Genomic DNA, 23310 nt, shown 5'->3' with positions numbered 1-23310 from the left:
TGGTGATCTTAGAACTTAGGATAAAATAACCAGACAAATGTGTTAGACATAGATAGAACTTAATGGATTATTATTTTGTTATCTGTAGAGGTTGGGTGGCTCTAAAACTATGAAAATATATAAAAAGAATGCAAGCATTTGACTAAAAAGACATTTAAATATCTCAAAGTCCAAAGAAATACAAAAATCCAGTCCAATGAGGCATTTTCTTTCTTTCTTTCTTTTTCTTTCTTTCTTTCCTTCTTTCTTTCTTTTTTTTAAAGATTTTTATTTTTAAGTAGTCTCTGCACCCAACATGGGGCTCAAACTCACAACCCCAAGATCAAGTGTCACATGCTCTACCTACAAAGTCAGCCAGGTGCCCCAGTGAGACATTTGCAAGATTGGGTGTCACAAATTCTAATATATCTTGAACATTAGGTCAGATTTTATGACTCAAATCTAAGATTTGACTTAGACTCCAATCTAAGGTCCTTTGCTAAATGACCATTTTTTGTTTTAAATGATGACTTCTCTGTTTGAGGTTAAAAATGGGATTCAGTATGCTGGTATGCCCCATCAGTGTCATAAACAAGGACCCAGTATTGTCTTAGTCTGTACCATCTGGTCCTTATGAGGCCTCAGCAAGCTGAAAATACAATGTAAAAGTTACATGGGGAGGTAATCCCCAAACTATAAAGGATGACATAATAACTTCATTGGCGGCTAAGCATCTTTCAATTCAAAGATTTAGAAAATTTTTCTTGGTATTAATATATTTTGTGTTAGGAAATCTGTGCATACTTAGTATTTTTGGTACTTCAATATTTGGAATTTGGCTAGTAGAGTCAACAGATCAGTTTTTTAGTTACAGTTTAGAACATGTAATATGTAATGGATTTAGGCTTGCAATTTAAGCTAAAATCTTACTGAGTTGATATACCTATTAGGATACTTAAGTTAAAGTTCATGGCACTTGTGAGTTTATTTTGTTAGATTTATGGTTTATTTGATACCAGGAAGATTTTGTTTGCTAAATCAGACAATTATAGCATTAAAAAAGAAAATGAATATTTTAAATTTGTAAATAGACTTTAAGATGTTCAAAAGCAACCATTTAACTGTGAGATCAAACATTAACTGATGGTCTTTAGATATGATTGGAAGTATTTTTGGGTGTAGAATATTATTTTTAAGCTTAATTTAACACTTTAATAAAAAACTACTGTCTAGAAGTTGTAACTTTAATTTAAAAGTTCTTGGGGTACCTGGGTGGCTCAGTGGGTTGAGCCTCTGCCTTCGGCTCAGGTCATGGTCTCAGGGTCCTGAGATCGAGCCCCACACCGGGCTTCCTGCTCCGCAGGGAGTCTGCTTCCTTCCCTCTCTCTCTGCCTGCCTCTCTGCCTACTTGTGATCTCTGTCTGACAAATGAATAAATAAAATCTTTAAAAAAAAAAAAAGAATTCTGAGTCATCTTTACTACACACAAAATCCTTCAAAGATTAAAAAAAATCTGATTTTTAATACAGGATTAATACAAATGCACAAGTCTAGTTATTTGGTAACTCTTGGGTTGTCTGTATTTGAAGTTTTGAATTCTCTGCCCCTGATTAAGTTATCCCCACAATATGCATAGCATTATTCCCACAACACATTTTTAATTTTTCTTTTCACTCTCTTTTTTTTCTTCTTATTCTACCAAATTTTGAACAATCTTGGTCTAGGGCACACATTCTGACTTGCAAGCTGATTGGCATAATGCACTTTTAGGGGATATAAATGCATGTTTAGAATTCAGAGATTCTAAAGAAATCTACTGGTTGTAAAGTTTTCATATTATTAGGTAGGAAAAAAAAAGAATTGGGATGACTTTATGAAAGAACCACAAAACTAATTAAGGGTTTGTGAAATAAGCCCCACAGGATAAAGTTTAAAGATCTGAAATATGTAAACTGGAGAAAACCAAAATGTCTAAACAAAGTGGGTTTAAATTTGCCTTGTAAATACTGGTTGGAGTCCTTCCAATATACTCCTCCCTTCCTCTCCCCAAACGAAAGCAAATGAAGCTGAGATTTTTTTTTTTTTTTTTTTTTTTATTCCTCAGGTAGTCTTTTAAGTACAGAATTCGAGGGTCTTTCAATATAGGAAGAGATAGTCTATGAATTATATGCTAAACAGACATTTTCTTTCCATTAGAAATAGCATGAAACAGAATTCGCTTTAACTACAGAAAGAAGATTATAGGTTGACATGAAAAAAAAAGCTTTAGATCTCAAGATATCATTGTATAAATAATGTATTATCTTTTTTTCTGGAAAAAGAATGAAAATAAATAGAAACCATTTTTTCTTTTTTTGTTTTTAACAGTGTGATTATTTGCTTAAAACTGAAAATTTAGTTTATGTTTTGTACAGATTTATGAAATGATAATGCTCTACTACACTAAATTCTACCCATATATGATCAGTATTACTGTTTTTTGATAACATTAAGCCATGACCTATGCTTTCAAAGGCGCTGTTTCCTCCTTAAAATATCTGATGCCAAAAAAGTGATCTCAGGATGGACTCTCCACTTAATTTACAAGTTATTTAAAAGAATGTTAAATTAAATTTGCATGCACCTAGACATTAATTGTTGGTTACACTTTTTAAAGAGTTCTTATTGCTATTTCTTTTTTTTTTAAGATTTTTTTTTTAAAGATTTAAAGATTTTATTTATTCATTTGACAGACAGAGATCACAAGTAGGCAGAGAGGCAGGCAGAGAGAGAGGAAAGCAGGCTCTCCAGAGAGCCTGATGTGGGGCTTGATCCCAGGACCCTGAGATCATGACCTGAGCTGAAGGCAGAGGCTTAACCCACTGAGCCACCCAGGTGCCCCTCTTATTGCTATTTCAAAAAGCATAGCAAATATGAGCTGTTGGAGTTCTCCTTCCATAAAGATAGTAGCATATTTTTTACCTAAAACTCCCTCATTTTATATAATTTTCTGGTATTGGAAAATAATGTGTTTCCTTTCTTTACTGATAAAAAAAAAAAAGACTATCCATATACCTCTATTTTAATTAACCAAACTTTGTGATAAGTTAATTAACATTCTTTTTGTTCACTTGTTTGTTATGTACCCAAACAACTGATTTTTATGATGCTTTAATGTCAAATAATGTGGGGTGTCTGGCTGGTTCAGTCAATAGAGTGTGTGATTCTCGAGCTCGGGATTTCTTTTTTTTTTTTTAAGATTTTTTATTTATTTCACACACAGAGAGAGATCACAAGTAGGCAGAGAGACAGGCAGAGAGAGAGAGAGGGAAGCAGGCTCCCCCCTGAGCAGAGACCTGATGTGGGGCTTGATCCCAGGACCCTGGGATCATGACCTGAGCCGAAGGCAGAGGCTTTAACCCACTGAACCACCCAGATGCCCCGATCTTGGGATTCTGAGTTCAAGTCCCATATTGGGTGCAGAACTTACTTTAAAAAATTAAATAAAATAATGTCAACTAATATGATTGTAAATATGTCAAATTATCATATTCCATGAACATTTCTGTTATACATATTAAACCCTTAAGTATAAGTCTGTATCTCTAAATGGCTTATTGTAGTGTCCAACGTATTTCATATGCTAAGTATTGACAAAAATTCTGAAAACTCTGAAAACTCTGAAACTTCTGAAAACTCAACCAAAAGATCTAATCAACAAATTCCTTAAAGTTGCAGGATACAAATTTAACATACAAAACTCAATAGCATTTCTATACACTAGCAGTGAGTTTTCTGAAAAATAAATAAAACAATTGATCCCATTTATAATATTTAAAAAAAATTTTTTTAAAGGTTTTACTTATTCATTTGAGAGAGAGAGTGCGCAAGAGACAGCACACAAGCAGGGGAGAGGGACAGGGAGAAGCAGACTCTCCACTGAGCAGGAAGCCCAACGTGGGGCTTGATCCCAGGATCTCAGGCTCCTGGGGTTTGATCCCAGGAGCCTGAGATCTTGACCTAAACCAAAGGCAGACACTCAACCAACTGAGCCAGGCAGGTGCCCCACATTTACAATACCTTAAAAACAATGAAATACTTAGGAATGAATTTAACCAACACCATTCTTTGATGACCAGAGATGACCAGTAAAAGGTGCTGAGGAAACCTCACAGAGTAGAAGCAGAAGGAAAAGAAGGGAGGGTAAGTAGCCCTGGGGCAAAGTCAGGTCCTAGACAAAATTTTAAAGATGTCAAATTCAGTCGTCTAATTATTCTAACTTCCCTACCTCCCATTCAGGCCTCAGGAAACTAGCTCCTCAGAATCCTCACTGTCACAATCCCTGCTCTGAACCACACTTGTCTTTCTCTAACCAACCTGTCTCTGGCCCTCAGGGCTTTGTTTTTGATGAAATAAAAATCTGTTCATCTGACAAGGCAGTACTTATTATGTGGCTAATAGGTACCCCTTGGCTAAAGTGGTCTTTGCCAAATAGCACATTTACTTTATAATCAGATTCTCCTGAGTATTTAAAACTTCACTGAGAGAAATTACTTCAATAATAAAACTCTCTGGTACTTTGTTAGGTCTGGGTGGGTAAAGCAGATTTGGGGGGGGGGGTCCTAAATACTCCACGTATATTCATTCATTCAGTAAATAATTACTAAGCAGCTCCTGTGTTTCAGACACTGTTCTGGGCATGATGACATCAGGGAGGAACCAGATATGTGATGTCCCTTTCTCATAGGATTCTGTTTTAGTGGGATTTAGGGGAGACAACTGTAATTTCATATGGTGACATGTGCTATGAAGAAAACACAAAATGGTGATGAGACAGAGTGACTGTGTGAGGTTGGGCAAGATAGGGGGTGTGGGTGGGAATGGTGGGGGGCATGCGTTCCTTCTTCTGGATTGGGCAGTCTTGGGGCTCCTCTCTGAGGACGTAACACTTGAACTGAGAATCTGAGTAATACAGAACTAGCAGGTAAGCATTTGGGGCCAGAGAGTTTTCCAGGAAAATCTTCCAGTGAGATTGGATGGTCCGCATAAATTCAACTGAAGGATACTAGTAATCCTGGCAATACTGGGCTCTCATTGTTGCTACAGGTTCTAGAAAACCGGGAAATTCAGACCAAATTTCTTTTTAGATTTCAATCTTCTAGTCAATTAGAAAAGTCATACTTGGCTCATATAAGCTTCTAATTATTCATTTATTCATTAGTTCTTCAATATTTATTCAATAAATATCTATTATCTACCATGTGCCAAATGATACAGCAGTGAATCAAACAGATGAAAATCCACATCAGGGGCTTCTGGGTGGCTCAGTTGGTTAAGCATCTGCCTTCAGCTAAGGTCATGATCTTAGGGTCCTAGGATTGAGTCCCACATGGGGCTCCCTGCTCCGCGGGGAGCCTGCTTCTACCTCTTCCCTCTGATTGTGCTCATTCTCTCACTCTCTCAAATAAATAATTAAAATATTTTTTAAAAATCCACATCCATATGGAGTTTGCATTCTAGTGGGAGAGAGATACAATAAAGAAAATACCCTATTTCATGAAACCTCAGAAGCACATTTCCTCACGTTTCAACATTTCTGAAATTATAATGTGGCTTATTCAACACCATCTTACATTTATAATTGGCAGCTGTTTTTCTTTCTTAGAGATACAAAAAATAATATTGCACCTTATAATCAAAGGCATCTTAGATTCAATGAATTACATTTAATAAAAAATAAGTGCATAGTTAGTGCTAAGTACAAAATAGAAAAGTAAAGCAAGAAGGGAGAGGTAGAGTGCTGGTGATGTTGGAAGGCAGGGGAGAAATTGCAATGTTAGATGGGAAGGTCTCATTCAGGCGACATTCGTGTAGTGACTTGAGGATGGTGAGGAACTTGAGGGATGGGGAGCTATGGGGTCATCTAGGGGAAAAGGATCCCAGATAGAGAACTGCAAGTGCAAAGGTCCTGAGGTAGGAGCTTGCCAGGTGTGCTTAAAGAACAACAAGGAAAGACATGTGATTGTGACAGAGTGAGTAAAGGAGACAGCAGTTCAAAGAGGTAATGGAATGCCAGTTATGAACAGCTTTGTCAATTGATTTGTTGTTGATGGAGAAGGAGACTGTAGGAGAGAGGATTTGAGGAAAAAATATGAAGAAAACCAACACAGGGCATGTTGGGAAATGTCAAGCAGTTAGTTTATCCTTGTGTCTAGATTCAAGAGAGGTCCATGTTGGAGGTATAAATTTGGAATATATATATATATATATATATATATATACACATATATATACATATATAGAGAGAGAGTTTATAAATTTGGGATAAGAATGCTAAGGATTGAGTTGGAGGGATGAGTGGTACTCCAGCATTTGTCTGTGAACCAAATAGGAAGCTTATTCTCAAAGACGAAGGAACCTCACTCACAAGACTTAAAATTTCCTAGTTCCAACCCAATTAATTTAAAAGACCCTGTGGGATACATTGAACTATACTGCATGCATTTATCACAGTGGATGACAGGATAGGTTGTTATTCCTTGGGGAGCAGTGTTTTGATCTGTTTTGCCTGTTCCAGATACCTTCCAGTACTAATATATTTTAAAATTGAGCACAGTTGTGCCATACATACAATTCAACTAGATTTTTCCCATTCCTTGAGAGGTTACAAATAACAATACCAATTTCCTTACTCTTAAAATAGGAACATAATAGCTACGCCACAAGATTGATGAAATAAAGAAATAAACAAAGCATCGAGTACAGCAACTGGGAGCACACTGGCAAATCCATAGGTGCTTATTTCTTTATTTTTTTTTCCCCAGGAACAGCCTTGAAGACTTGAAGATATATATATTTTTAAATCCACTGGACCAGAGTGTAAAGATATGTTCCAGGAAACTACCCAATGGCACCTACGACTGTAAAAAATGAATGTGTGGGGATATTCCAAGATTATCTTGGAATCATATGAAAAGATTAAATGCACCATCTTTCCCCCTTTTGCAATGTATAAGGAACGACTGTAATGCTTTTCATCATTGAAACCACTCTATATAGCTTAAATTGTATTAACAATATTATTTGCTATTTATCTTAATTTGAAAGACCGGTACTAAAAATCTAGGCCTCTAGAAGAAAGAGAACTTTCTAACACGGCTGTTTCATCATACCTATGACATAGTACTGTGTATCCATTGGTCAATAGATTAATTTAATGGATGTCCATGTATTTCTTTAACAACTATTTTTTTAGGGACTTAATATGTCCTGGGTAGTGCAGTACCACTGGAAATCCATTGGTGAATAAGATAGCACTTGTGCTGTCAAAAAGATTAATGGAAGGAGTAAAGTGGAGAATGAGAAATTTTACATTAAGAGTAAGTCCAATGCATGATGGGAAGACAAGAGCATCGGGATTTTCCCCCAAATCTTTCATAACTCACTGGTAATTTCATTTACCAGAGGTCTAGCTTCTAATGTCACAATTCCACTTCAGGAGTAGCAGATGATTTCAAATACAGCTTTGAAATAGACTACCTCATTAGTGTCTTAAAGTTCTCCTTTTCCTTTCTACAGCCAGAAGTGTGAATACGAATGCCTGATTCTAACCCAAGTGCGGTCAGCCACTACAAGAACAGCCATTTTGCAAGCCATTTTGCAAGTCAAGCTTGAATCACAGTTTCAATGAGCAAATTATCTCTCTGCAGATCTTTCTGTAAAGGTGCAAGACTATAAATGTCTTGGCTAAATAACACCAATGCTATTTTCCTGCAGGGAAATCAGACCTCATAAAAGTATTTTGATTTTCTTCCTGGAGTATTTACATTCAGTAGTTCCTGGAAGCAAAATCTCTCCGAGGAGGTAGTTCTTGTGTGTGATAACTTCTTAAGCCACTTCATAGTGTTCGTTTTTTTTTTTTTTTTTGTTTCCCCTCTTGAGTTTCAAAGTAGATTACTAGCCTCCCTCAACACTTATCAAGTGCTTACGTGTCCTGAGCTATAGGGGTGAGGAACTGGATTGTGTTCACCTCCCAGCCTTGCACCTCTCTTTCTGGACATTGTGAATTCTTTTAATCAACGTTCAACCACAGAGGTCTCTGTGATATTTGTTCATGACAGTTTACCATTTGATGCTCACCAAGAAAAAAAAAACCCATAATTAAAATTCAATAATATCCTGAACCATCTAGAAATGACCCATACATAGGGAGAAACAATTCTACTCAAAATTCCTTGCTTATCCACTAACAAGTAACTTCAGAAAACATTCCTTAAAAAGGCTGGCAATTTCTTTTTTTTTTTTAAATGTTAAGTAATTCAATGAGATTGAATCGGGGGCAAAATATTGAGGAAATTATTCATGATTTAAAATTTTAGGGGGAAAGAATTATTACAGGTTTTGCCTAAAATAAAAAACGTCTCTTTTAAAGCTTATATGGTGAGTAAAAATTAATCTTATATAGTTCTCAGTTAAATATATATCACATTCAAATTCAAATTCCCATCCTTCTTGTTGCCTCTGTAGACCTCAGTGTATGAGGGCTTATACAGATACATATTTTCAAGTGAATATGAGATTTGTTGAGAAGGACATATACCTACAGTTTTGTTAATAAAGATAAAGCATGTACTAATTGGGTCAATTAGTGAAGGCGCTAGGTCCTCAGACTTAACAAATGAGTTGTATTGTATGAATCTCTTTTCATCTCTCTCTGATTAGATTGTCAGTTACTAGAGATCAGGTATTAAGTACTCACAGACCCAACACCTAAAGGAATTTCAACAAATAATTCCTGAGCTGGATTCTCAAATGGGCCCTAAAGACAATTAGACTATGGATAAATAAGAATTGGGATGAAAGTTAAAAATAAACTTTTAATTCTGGTCATGTATTTCTTTAAGATATTTCATGCCCTAACACTGTATATAGAATTGCTAAGATAATAGTAGGTAGAAGGTGAGGCCAATTCCCAGAGCGGTTACACATTTTATGAGCAAACTAGTCTGAGAGGAGATTTTCTTCCCTGTTTTTTCTTGGTTGTTGTTATTTCTAGTATCTGCAATTAAAGGAACAGAACTGCTGCATCCAACAATTTTCAGAGCTTATTGTCTGTTTAAAGCCAAATATAGCAAGATTCCCAGAGCAGTGGATTCTTATAATGGCTTGCTTCTTTACCTTCTCAACAGCTGTGTGTCCGTGTGTGTGTCTGTGTGTGTGCTTTTTAATATCATTACCTACCTATTTAAAGAGGAAAACTTCTGAGAAAAATCACCAGAGAACTGAGTTTATCCTGCTCTGACAAACTAAAAATACAAAAACAAAAAACCAGTTTCAGCAAATCATCTCTTACCTCACTTTACAAACACTTGATCCATTTGCAAAATCACAAACTTTTAACTTAAAAGTTGTCTTTCCCTAAAAAATGCATAATATGAAAGGGAAGAATAATAAAGTCATATCATTAATGCAAAGCCAGAGTTTGTACCAGGTTTCTAGGGTCCTTATTAATGCAGGTGAGCTAATATCAAATGTCTCTCTTTAAAATGTTGGGCTCATTCTATCCTCTTTTCACAAAGGACAACCCTGGGCATGAGGAAGAGAAGAGTCTTTCAAAACAGCATCTTTTCCAGTTGTCTTTCCTTCCATTAATCAATGAAGGCCTTAACTATTTATTGAATGCTTAGTAAGTATCCCCTACACTAGGAGATAAAAAGATGAATAAAACTAGGTCCGTCTCTTTGGGGAGAGTGACAACAATACATAGGCCAGGCACACTGTGGGGAGCCATGTTACCTGTCTGGGGATGCAGGGGAAGGTTTTCCATAAGCGTCTTTTCCCTGGAGCTGGGAGCGGGAGTGTGTGCTGGGGAAGCAGGGAAGAGGAGAGGTGGAAGGAGAGCCCTTCATTCCAGGCAGGGTGGAACCACAGGCATAAAGGCAAGAAGCATTGGAGGACCGCCTATGTTTGAGGAGTGGGGAGGCATTTGGAAGGCTCAGAGGGTGGAGAAGTAAATAGCGCGTGGATTCTGAAGGCCTGAAGAAGGAATATGGGCTTTGTCCTCCAGACTTGAGATGGCTGCTTCTCTAACTGCTGTGTATGTACTCACCTAGTGGCATTTGAGGCTTTAGGATAAACATAGCGCGGCTTCCTAGAGTGCCAATTTAATGTGAAGATTTGGGGATGGAAAAACCATCATTTTTATATAAAAATAACCATGTATATATTGTAAAGGAGAAAGCAACATTTTCTGTTTGGCACAGTTGCCTAGGGCTTTGCCCTAGAGCCTCAGATTTGCTCTCCTTCCAACTCCTCTACTAATGTCTGGGCAGTGCTGGGAAGTCATCAATTAGCTGGTATAGATCCCCAACCTGAGTACAGCCACCCATCCAGATCAGGAGGCTAGCACCTTCAGACTGGCTCCCCTCCCCCGCTAAAGAAAGCTACCCCTCGGTGTTAGGTGTGGTCATTCCCAGCTTTGTCCCTTCTCAGGTGTGTATTTGAGTAGGGATTCCAAGTTTAGGTGGAAAGATAATAATGATAGCATCATTTATTAAGACCACTACGTGTGATGCTGAGTCTACACTATGACATTAAACTCTTAATCTGCTAGAAACTGAGCTTGTTTTGCATAGGAGAAAACGGAGACCTAAGGGCACGTAGTTTGGAATGTTGGCGTCAGAACTTGAAGTCAGGTCTATCTGACCCCAAAGCTCCTTTTCTAAGTACTTTCCTTTATCCAGCTCTGCTTGGAAAAAAAATGGTTGACAGAAATAGTCAACCATGTCTGTGGTGAGTCCTGATGTTCAAAACAGCGGACTTGTACACAGTGTCCTAAATCCACAGAGACAAAGCCATGCCCAGGTATAAGCCTGCCCACTGTGCACTTGCAGAATCTTCATCCCCCGGTTGCCAGACCTCTTTCAAGGTCACAGAACCAAAAACAAACAGGGGGTGGGGGGATTGCTAAAATGCAGATGCCTCAGGCTGGGGTGGGGTACTCTCTCTGCCTCTGCCGCCCAAACAGAAGGAGAGCACCCAGTACTAGTCTCACACCTGCCCATGGGAACTCAGACCCAAACCAGAGCTACTGCAAGCATTCTCATTCAGCACTCCTTAGGTATTCCTGACCACTGCATGTAAGTGAAGGTGGGGCTTGTTGGCAAATTTGTATAAGTTGGCACCTCATTTCCTAGTTGATCATTGTTTTTCTTACACTTTGTACTCACCCCGTTATAGAAAGTTTTTTTTTAATCTAGCAAAGCATTAATTCACCAGAAACTTGTAAATTGTTTTTATAGAAGCTTGCAGATCATTTTATTTTTATTTATTTTTGAAGGTTTATTTATTTGTTTTAGAAGGGAGGGGCAGGGGCGCCTGAGTGGCTCAGTGGGTTGAGGCCGCTGCCTTCGGCTCAGGTCATGATCCCAGCATCCTGGGATCGAGCCCCGCATCGGGCTCTCTGCTCAGCAGGGAGACTGCTTCCTCCCTTCTCTCTCTGCCTGCCTCTCTGCCTACTTGTGATCTGTCTGTCAAATAAATAAATAAAATCTTTAGAGGGGAGGGGCAGGGGAAGAGGGAGAGAGAGAGAATCTCAAGCAGATGCCCAGCTGAGCACAGAACCTGACCTGGGGTTGGATCCCAGGACCCCGAGATCATGATTTAAGCCAAACCAAGAGTCAACAGCTCCACCGACTGAGCCCCCCAGGCACCCTGCAGATCATTTTACAAAATAGACATTTTCGGAATCCTACCTGCTCTTATATACTTGGGGGGGAAATTAGTACTTAAAGGGCAGGAAATTAAATATATGGTTACGAGTCTAGCTGCAGGACTTTCATCTGCCTGAGGAGTCACATGTGAAGTTCATTTAGTATTGATTCTGGGTCCTGGCCTCAGGGATACTGATTTAGTCCTTCTGGAGGGTCCATGAAGGGGCAGAGTTAACAAGCCATCAGGAGATTCTGAAGCAGATCACATTCTTGCAAAATACTGTCTGAGCTACTGTTCTGGAATACTATATAATCACTTTGCTTGTTTTCCAACTTTTCCAGTTTTGAGATTGTATTATTTTTGTAATCAGAATCAAACATCTAGTTTTAACAAAAAGAAAATGATTCCAGCTGCTGCCTTGGGCTACCATAAATACTTTGCAAAACTTCCAACATATCCCATGATTTCTTGCTGAATTTTAGTCTCTAAAAAATATGCAACTGGGGGCGCCTCGGTGGCTCAGTGGGTTAAGCCTCTGCCTTCGGCTCAGGTCATGATCTCAGGGTCCTAGGATGGAGCCCCACATCGGGCTCTCTGCTCAGCAGGGAGCCTCCTTCCTCCCCTCTCCCTGTCTGCCTCTCTGCCTACTTGCGATCTCTCTCTCTGTCAAAATAAATAAATAAATAAATAAAAATTAAAAAAAAATGCAACTGGGCGTTAAGAATTCTCTGTCAGTGGGCGCCTGGGTGGCTCAGTTGGTTAAGGGATTGCCTTCGGTTCAGGTCATGATCCCAGAGTCCATGAGAGAGTCCCACGTCGGGCTCCCAGTCTGCTTCTCCCTCTGACCTTCTCCCCTCTCATGCTCTCTCTCAAATAAATAAATAAAATTAAATTAAATTAAAAGAATTCTCCATTGGTGCTCATTCTCTTTCCCCAACCTCCAAGCAGACTGAATTAATTGAGCCAGATTCTTAATGCACAATTACAATAATGAAAAGGAAAAAAGAAAAAAAAAAAAGACGTGCAACTGATCAATGCATCAGTCCTGTGAAGTAAGGATTATAATGAAAGCATGAAATTTTAACTTATTGGCAATTAAATAGCAATGTCGTATAAATGCTTCATCGAGAAGCAGGGACAGAGCGCCTTATGGAGAAGAGCTAGGAAGGGCAAGAAAGTCTGCTGTGCCAACTAGGACACAGATCCCACAGGTCAGAATGGGCTGAGCTTGCTTTTTTCCCATGCCTTACACCTCTGAGCTTTACCAGGCATACCCCAGGGGTCCTGTGCATTATGGGTCCCTGGTTCCCAGGTTAAGAAATCCTGGACCAGCCTGTTTAGGGAGTTTGGGAACTTGCCTCATCATCCAGGTATTTGCTGTCCTCTCAGGATAAGAAACTATTTTGAGAAGAGTAGGGCCAGCTTCAGGGACTCCTTCGAGAGACTCAGTTCTACATGGGTTACCAGAGGTATGAGCAGAGTAAGAGGACAACTTGAAATCCAGGTAAAATACTGTATTAGATAGACTTTCACATCCATAATCTAGTTTCATCCCGACTTCAAATTATCCTACGTTTTAGAGATGAGGTTCAGAGAGGGTAAGCAACCCTCCTAAATTCACACAGCCAGTAAGTGGTACATCCGGTTTCAAATGAAAATCTGTCTGACTTTCAAGCCCAGAATACCTCATGTCCGGGGCGGGGGGGTTGGGGGGGGTTTCACATAAGGAACCCTAAGAAAGATCTTGCAAGCCACGAAAAATAATCTGAAAATATTACAATCTCTGAGGCCAATGTAGCACTGGAGGGGGCAAATGAGAAACTGTGGAGAGATTAAGAAATGATGATGCATGCTATGAGGTACATTTCAATGTTTCGTTTACTTTTGGACACTATGAAGCATATTTGAAAGGATAGCTTGGGGGCGTCTGGGTGGCTCAGTAGGTTAAGTGTCTGCCTTCAGCTCAGGTCATGATGCCAGGGTCCTGGGATCGAGTCCCACATTGGGCTCCTTGCTCAGCAGGGAGCCTGCTTCTCCCTCTACCTGCCACCACCCCTGCTTATGCTCTCTCTCTCTGACAAATAAATAAATAAAATCTTCCAAAAAAAAAAAAAAAAAGGATAGCTTGCATCTATAAGAGCTAGGATAGAAAATTCATTAAGGGAAGGAAAGAGATGTTTATGCAACTAGATTCTAAGTAGAACTAGATAATCAACAGTATCAGCAGCTTAATTAATAGGAGATGACGACAAAGGGCATATTTTCTATTAAGAACAACACTTATTCAAGATCAGCTTAACTGATACATGTTCTGCAAGGCTGAAAAAGATTATTTAACTGTGATCCTATCTTATTCATTGAGAGCTTAATGTACTAGGAAAGATTTGTTCCATTTTGTTTCAGTTCAAGTCAGAAGCCTATAAAAATTTTTGTTAGATAAGCAACGAAGAGACATGAAATATGTCACCGAAAGTCTTCTCTGCTGTCAGCCCTGCCCAAATTGCATTGCCCTCTTTTGTTTTCCTCAGAATGCTTGGTACTACCTGCAGTTACCTTAATTTATATAGTACTTGTGTGTTTTGTACACTGTCTACTAGAACATGATTTCCGCAAGAGCTGTCACCATACACCCGGTCATACATCTGTGCCTAGCACATGGGAGGAGCTGGTTGCGAATTTGTTCAAGAAATGAACAAGACAGTCAAAGCACTTGCAGGAGGGATTTAAAAAAATTGTATCTGGTTAAGTTTATGTTTTGGATCTGGTAGCAGAAGAATATAGCTGCATCTATAAGTGTTACCTCGTTATTTGGATTGTAGTAACTATCCTGTATTTTTTTAAAGATTGCTCTGAAAAGGTATATATTTTATATAAAGTAGAAAGATACATTACATAGAAAAGCCAATATTTATTGTGTGATTGCTATGTGCCAGACATATATTAGCAACTAAATGCCACACCACCACGAGCTAGGGCAGTATTTTTATCTTCTAAATTTTACAGATGCTAAAATTAAAGCACTGGGAGATAAGGCAGCTTACCAGAGTTGTCCAGCAGGGAGGTTGTGGAATTGGGATTCATACCTGAGCCATCACACTCTGGAATCTAGAGTCTCAATCACTATGTCCTACCGGCTCTCTGTTACATATATCATTGCTACACACGGATTTTTTTTTTGTGGCATAAACATGGCAGGAATCATTACACATTTAGAAAAAAAAATTGTTTTAATTCTATGAGGGTCCTGACATTGAGTGCAAACACTGGTCTAAAAAGTAAACGTGACCCCATAGATTGCATATTAGCCACAAGGAGGAAACCCAGTAACTATGCAGGAGAGAAAAAGACTGCACCCTGACTAGATAACCAAAATTAGATCACCCCTGAGAGGAGGTGGCACCATGGGTCCACCATGGATACCTGGAGAAGGACGTCACATCAGTTATGTAATGATACACAACCTGAGTCTAATCATGAAGAAACATCAAACAAGCCCAAGCAGAGGAATATCTCATAAAGCAAAAGCTATATGTCTCTCAATGCCATGAGAGACAAAAGAAGGCTGAGAACCTGGTTCAGATTAAAGGATAATGAAGACGAAATGGCAATGAAGTCTAACACATGATCCCAGTCAAAATCCCGTATCAAAGAGAGAAAATGTGATCATTTTTGAATAAATTGACAAAATTCAAACATGGACTACAGATTTAAGTATTCTAGTAATATTGAATTTCTTCCATCTAATTACTGTATTGTGATTATAGAAAGAGTATCCTTGTGCTTTGGAAATATACACCAAAGAGGAAAGGGATAAAGGGGCATGTTGTGTGCTCTTAAATGGTTAAAAAAATAATAAAGAGCGATTGTGCCTATAGCGAGTTTTTAAAAATTGGTGATTTGTCTAAGTTGTATATGGGACTTATTTGTATGACTCTTGAAAATTTTGGTAAATTTTAATTATTTCAAAGGAAAAAATTGAAGTTAAAAAGAATCATTTAATAATTTAAACCTACATTTAATAATAATAGTAATTTAAAGTTAAAAAAGTCAAAAAAATGCTTCAGAGAGGCATTCAGTTCATTATTTGATATAACTGATTTATGTAGACTGTATTTTAAGGAAGCTTCCATCCAAACTAGGACACGGTTTGAATTGTTGGATGCGTTACCATGCTTCTGTCACAGGAACCACTATGTTGTCACTAATTATGACCACTTATTATTGGCATTCAATTTCTCACTTGTCAAACAGTGAGATGTTCACATGGTATCCCGTGTGCCTTAAAGATTCTCTGATAGATGTGCCCAGAATCACCTCAAACAACTGGTATCCTGCAGTGAGGTAGAGAGAGACTAAATGATCCCGGGAAATGTTAACAAACCATGAGCTGAACCCTGAGAGAGATCCGTGAGGCTTTACTAGATCTAATTTACAAGTTAAGATATGGAGGAAAGAATGTTAAGTAGTTGGCCAAAATTAGGTATTTGAATGAAATAAGGCAAAAGGGCGTTTGGAGCATGGGTAATAATAAACAGAAGAGGGGGAATGCATTTTTGTTACATTGTTATGTAATAATTGGTATGTGAGGACTTTGGATTACTCAAGTGTACAGTACACATTGATTCCCAACATTTATACAGTTCGTGTAAGCAAGTTTGTTCCTTTTTTATGTTACAGTAATGTTTAAAAACTCCCCATTTTGATAGAGCTCTTTTTTTTTTTAATGAGCTGTTTTGGTAAAGGGGTAATTTCAGCTGAGTGTCCAGGAACTCCCCCCAGAATCCTTTTTATCTTGAGTAGACTACCGTTTGAAGACAGCCACTTAATTTTATGTGACGGTGATTATTACTGACAAGTAGAATTTTCAAGACCTCCCCGGTACATACAGTCACAAATGGAAAATAATCTTGTACCAAGTCATTCAGATGTGTTCTCAAAAGACTGTCTGCAAGTTTGTTTACATCAATGATTCCAGCCACCTAAACGAGCAATTCTGCTGCTGAATGGCTAATCTGTCCAAGTGCAGTACAATTCAACTTAGCTCTCAGAATCCATAAGGCAAAACTTGATTCCACTAAAATTTATAGATGTAAATCAGCTAATTACATCTTCCAGAACCTTGAAGATGAAATAAAGTCATAACATAGCTTATTACTAATGTTGATAGAGGAAAGTAAGGTGTTCCTCTAAGAACTTAGAAACTAGAAACTATTAGACTAGAACTTAGAAATTAGGAAACTATTTTCCTAATATAAAGGACAGGTGATAGTAGTGATATGTAAGAGTAACTCAAGAGAGTGCTGGCAATCGAGAATGGAGTTTGTTGGGGGAAATGTACAAAACAAACCCTACTCAAGGTGTTTAAAGTATTATTTGAGGAAGGTATGAATGGATGTGATTATGATAGAGGAAGACAAAATATAAACAGCCACATAGATAAAATGAATGAAAAAAGACTTCATTTACAAGAACAGAAGGAGCCTTGGAAAGGGGAGTCCAACAAGCAATAATGCGGCACCTTTGTTAGGAAGGACTTCGTGTCCTTGGTGAGGGACAAGTGTGCTTCATGAGCTTCACCTGGACCTGGATGCAATCACCCTCAAGACTGGCTTGCTCCTGCATTCCATTTCTTTTCCTCAATAAGCTCCCTTCTGTATTTGGTTGCTCCAAAGGAGAGAAGGCACTGAGCAAATGAACTGGAGATTCTGTTCCATTTGTCAGCTACATTTCTCATTTAAATGAAGAATTTGTCGCTCTGTTAACACGGCAATCTCTGGTCAGTTTAGTTAGCAATATTAGACTCCTTGTTCCCTGGTCACCAAGCTGACTCTTCAAAGCTGGAGACCAATTCTCTGTAAAACAATGACCATGGCCAGGTACTGCTAGATTAAAGGAGCTGCATCCCCACCAGCTCTCCCTAAATGACAGTTCTCTCTTTAAACCCTCAATCTGTAATCATTGGGACATGTATCATTCTGTTAATTAATTTCATAGCCTTAGTTCCACATCCTATTGGTTTTAATGTTATTTCAAAATAAAAACCTGAAGCAACTAAAGCATTACATCAGCAGCATGCTATGTAGTATCTCCTTCTCACAGCTGGCTGGATGGGACAAAGCAGGAAGGAAGCCTGAGGGGTCTGGGTGAGGGGCAGGGGAGTCCAGGACAGGCTCCATTCAGGTTAAGCCCTGGTCTATAGGTTGCACTTCAAAGGACTTGGAACATATTCAGAAGACCACCAGGCAGCATAGAATGAGCAAGGCAAAGAGACCCAAGAGAGGGGCCCCTGGGTGGCTCAGTCGGTTAGGTGTCTGCCTTCGGCTCAGGTCATGATCCCAAGGTCCTGGGATTGAGCCCCACGCCAGGCTCCCTGATCAGCGGGGAGCCTACTTCTCCCTCTCCTGCTCCCCCTGATTCTTCTGGTGTGCACACGCTCTCTCTCTCTCTTTGTCAAAGAAATAAATTTTAAAAAGAGAGAGAGAGAGACATGCCCAAGAGAGTGTGAACTCCCTCTTTCCCCACCCATGGGAAGGAAGATCTATTAGGACTGCCTGAAACCTTTACTTTAGCAAGTGCTCAGCCAACCATTAATTTTCCTGATCTCTCTGTCTTCCCAATCCTATAGTTTGCTCTTTAAACCATATTATCCTTCAGGGATGTAAGGCTATCTCACAACAGAATAATATAAATACTATTCCGCTAATATCTATTGAAGGCCTACCACATGCCAGGAGCTCTATCTGAGTCATCTCATGTAACCCACACAAGTTTGCAAATTAGTTAATTGCTGCTGTTATAGAATATATATATATATATATATATATACACACACACACACACACACACATACTTATATGTATATATATGTGTGTATATGTATGTATGTGTATTTAACATATTTAAATTTATTTTTATACACTTAATATACATGTATATGTTTACACACAAATGTGGAAATTGAAGTCTATGAAGGTTAGGTAAGAAAGGTCAAAATTCACACTGCCGATAGGTGGAACAGGATTGAAATTTACATCCTTCTCACTGTACCACATGACAAGAGCACATTTGGGCAAATCCTTAGCCAATTAGTATCCACCTTACCTTGGACCCAGGCCATTTTCGAAGCAGCTTGGTTTAGATGTACAAAAGTTCCTCTGAAATTTCGGGGATGAATCAGCTTTTCATACCTAGCTACAGAAATTGGGAATTATTATTAATTACTGTTATTATTAATCATCATTTTGCCTGAATATTCAAGCAGGACAAACATAATGAATTGCTCTTTTTAATATTTATTTTCATATTGGTTTTTACCTTCTTAGTGCCTTTATACTTAATGTCATATTCTTCTAAACACTTATGACAGATATAGCCAATCCACATCCTTTCAAATACTCTCAATTATGAATACCACTTACACATTGAAAATTTTAGTTTACTTCAGGAGAAAGCTCTTCACTGACAAAAGACTGTAGTGTGCCTGAACAGCAATTGGAATTTTTACTGAAGGACTCAAAAGTCTAGGAGAACACAGACTAACCACATTTTGTACCCTATAAGGGATCTAGAACAAACTGGTGTTCTGTAAATACAAAATAATGTACCAATTGAATTTAAGTTACTGTTCATTATTTCAGGCTAATTTTATACCTTAATGAAATGGATATTATTTTCATAACAGTACAAAGAAAATGATTAAAATTGCTACTTGTAGATTGTGGTTCTAAGATATTGGAGCCTTCCCCATCCCCTGTGGTGTACTTAAAACATTAATAGCATTAGTATTATTACTCTCATTTTTGAAAGAAAAGGCAAGCAGATAGATAGTTGTTTTTCCAAGGTAATCAATGACTGTGGATCAATTAACAGCTTCTAGTTTAGTCAACTTGTACTTTAACTCTTATGTTCTAATTTTTTGTTTTCCAAGAGAAATGTATTTTCACTTACTCTTCACATCACTGCAGATAGGAAGACGTCCAGGACAACTTAAGAGAGTATTTTGCAATGCTGATTTGAAGGGGTGCAATGTTCATAACAGCACTATCAACAATAGCCAAATTATGAAAAGAGCCCAATATCCATCAACTGATGAATGGATAAAAGATATGGTATATATACACAATGAAATATTACTCCTCAATCAAAAAGAATGAAATCTTGCCATTTGCAACAACATGGATGGAACTACGGTGTATTATGATAAGCAAACAATGTCAGAGAAAGACAAATACCATATACTTTCACTCATATGTGGAATTTCAAGAAACAAAACAGAGGAACATAGGGGGAGGGAAGGAAAAATAAAATAAGATAAAAACAGAGAGGGAGGCAAACCATAAGAGACTATTAACTATAGAGAACAAACTGAGGGTTGCTGGATGGGAGGTGGGTGGGAGAATGGGTCAAGTGGGTGATGGGCATTAAGGAGGGCACTTGTTGGGATGAGTACTGGGTGTATTATGTAAGTGATGAATCAGTAAATTTTACTCCTGAAACCAATACTACTAGTATATGTTAACTAACTTGAATTTAAATTAAAAAAAAAAAAAAAGTACTTTGCATTGGTAGTAATCAAACCAGATGATTTCTGAGGTTTCTTATAAATTTGATATTACTTTAGGTAGAAAGCATTTAATATTAAAATCAAATAAGTATATAATATAAATATTGTTAATATCTTTTCCAAGTGTTAACCTATGTGTTATAAAATATATTGAACAATATAGAATTGTGATAGACACAAAAATTGAGCATCTACCACCCTATTTATGGTAATGACTTCCCCAGTGACCCTGTCAAGCCAGTTTCTCTCCCTTTTGTTTTTTCCCCACTCTAGACATTGCTTCTAGACAGGAATGTCCATGTTCTTACATGTCTGCCCATCCCTGGCTACAGGATAAAGAGGGTATGTGAACCAATTTGGGCAATGACAGTACCTTCATTATGGACCCCAGTAATTGGTGCAGGAATGGGCATGTGACCCAAGCCTGGCCAATCAGAATCCTTCCCTGAGATTCTTGCTAATTCAAGATGAGGGAGAAAGAACTTTCTGGGAAGATGTGAGCCTAGCATCTGCCAGCAATGGCCTTGTCCCCACAGGGTGAAAAAAACAAGCCTGCAGTTCAAGAGGAATATAGCTGAGATCCAGAAAAAAACAAAACCAAGCAAAACAGCAGAAATCGTTTATGGCACTAAGATCCTTGACTCTAGATATTCCTCAGGCCAGCAGCACACATGTCCTTCCTACATTTGGGAACATGATCCAATAAACTCCTTCTTTGTTTATGCTAGCTCAAATAGAGTTTCTATCATTTGCAGCACTACCCCCCCACCTCCGCCCCCCAAAAATTGGATTCGTACAATTAATGTGTAAAGTTGAAAGCGGAACAATCTCCCAACCCCATCTCCAGAGGTTCTGGTCAGGGCTTGTGGATGTAAGTTCAGAAACCCAATTTGACCGTCTTACACAAATAGGGGTATTTATTTGCTCATATAACAGAGCTTTGGCAGGCAAGTTGCATGAGCTAGCCCTCTGGACTCGACACCAGGAGCTCATGACCAGCTCTGTCTCATTCCTGCTTTTCTCTGAATGTTAACTTCATTCTCTCAGACAGATTCTTTTCTGCTTGGAATGGAATTGGCCACCAGCAGCTCAAGAATCATTTTGTGACCAGAGAGGGAAGAGGTCTTTCTCCTCCTGTTAAAAGAGGTTAATTAAAAAAGCAGAGTGGCCAGAGGCTCTCAGGGAGCACAACTGGCAAAGTCCTGCAGTCAGAGAGAGAGAGAGAGAGAAATGAAAAGATGGTGGTAGTTTCCATTTGGAACAGCAGACAAGTACAAGAGGAGTGCCTTATCAGATAGAGAAGGTTACTGTTTCCAGAAAAGAAACGTGTAAAGCAGATAACCAGTTACTGATCACATGTCTTCCTTTAACAGTTTGGTGCAGACTGTCCAGACTTTTGTCCCTTGTGAGTAAAATTAGAAAACAGGAAAATTCCAGTGTATCTGCTTATGCGAGATGCATCCCAATATTTAAAACAAAGCACAGCAAGAAACAGATTTCTCTGTGAAAATGAGACATGCCATATTGTATCTTGTGTTAATATGAAAGGACAAAATTTCCTTGTTCCTAATTGGTGGCATTCTACTTTCTTTCAGGAGCAACAGAAAAGCAGAATTTTCCAAAAGAACTCAGAGGTGCGGGCATAATTCTGCCTAACTTTTGGCAAGAGAACATCATTCTGAAAATATACTACAAAGATATCCTGCTTTTTTTTTTTTAATTTTTTAAAGATTCTATGTATTTATTTGAGAGACAGAGAGAGCACAAGCAGTTCAGGGGAGAGGCAGAGGGAGAAGGACAAGCAGACTCCTTGGAGACCATGCAACCAGACTCGGGACTCAATCCCAGGATCCCAAGACCATAACTGGAGCGGAAGTCAGACGCTTAACCCTCTAGCCGCCCAGGAGACTCCCAAAGACATCCTTCTGATAAAATCCTGAGACTTCTCTATCACTACTGCTACATCCCCTAAGATACGCTCCTTGCCTGGTTGTAGGCATTGAGCACATTCTCAATAAATAGATGATTAACTGCCTTGGAATCTAAAATCAGTATGTATTTTCATCAGGCCTCTGCTGTTCTCTATCTGTAATATTACATGTAAATATTTATATTTATATTTATATTTGAAAAAGAGTTAATGGTTTTGGAGTTTGGTAATGTTTAAAAATTATCTGCATGGCTTTCTACCTTGAACTGTGGCAGCCAACCTCCGAGAAGGGCCCCGGGGATTCTCACCTCTGTGGTGTTCATGCCCTTGCATAATCTTCTCCCACAATGAATCAAGGCTGCTTTGTGTGACCAATAAAGTAAGACAGAGGTAATGGTTTCCGAGGCTAGGTGACTCCGCAGCTGTGCCTTGTGCACTCATATTATTCACTCTGGGAGAAGTCAGAGGCCGTGTCATGGATATTCAAACAGCTCTGTGGAGAGGCATATGTGGAAAGAAACTAATGCCTCCTGCCAATAGCCACACCAATGTGCCAGCCGTGCGAGGGGGCCACCTTTTTAGCCCCAGTGAAGCCTTTACATGAGGTCAGTCTCAGTAGACACCTGAGAAAATGTCTCAAGAACACTGAGCCTGAACCACCCTGCCCAGCCTTTCCCTGATTCCGGCCTGTGGATGAATACTGTGGAAAACAAGAAATATTTTTTGTTTTAAGCTGCTAAATTTTGGAGAGTTATTTGTTACAGAGCAATAAATAACTAATATATAAACAAATAAAAATTAATTTAACAAATATATCTCAGTGCGCTTAACAGCAACATTTTCTTCTGAAATTCTAAGTTAATTTTGAGATGTCAAATTAGACCACATTACCACAAATGGAATATGTTTTCTGGTTCCTTCTTCCTGTTGAAGCTACTATTCTGAGAAAGGCATATCTCTAAGGCACTAATAATTGAACATCTGTCTTCAGCCAATGAGATCTTTGTTGCAAAGAAAACTAGTAAAAACTAGAAAACTAGTAAAGACTAGAAAACCAGTAGTAAAGATTCAGGAAACAGCTGAGGTCACTAGTGAAAGAATACAAAGTAGCAGTTGGGCATTATGCCCCCACCCCACCCAACAGGTT

Source organism: Martes martes, assembly GCF_963455335.1.
Source record: "Martes martes genome assembly, chromosome: 8".
In the NCBI taxonomy this organism is placed as follows: domain Eukaryota; kingdom Metazoa; phylum Chordata; class Mammalia; order Carnivora; family Mustelidae; genus Martes; species Martes martes.
The sequence above is the reverse complement of the archived record's forward strand: the minus strand, read 5'-3'. Positions refer to the sequence as shown.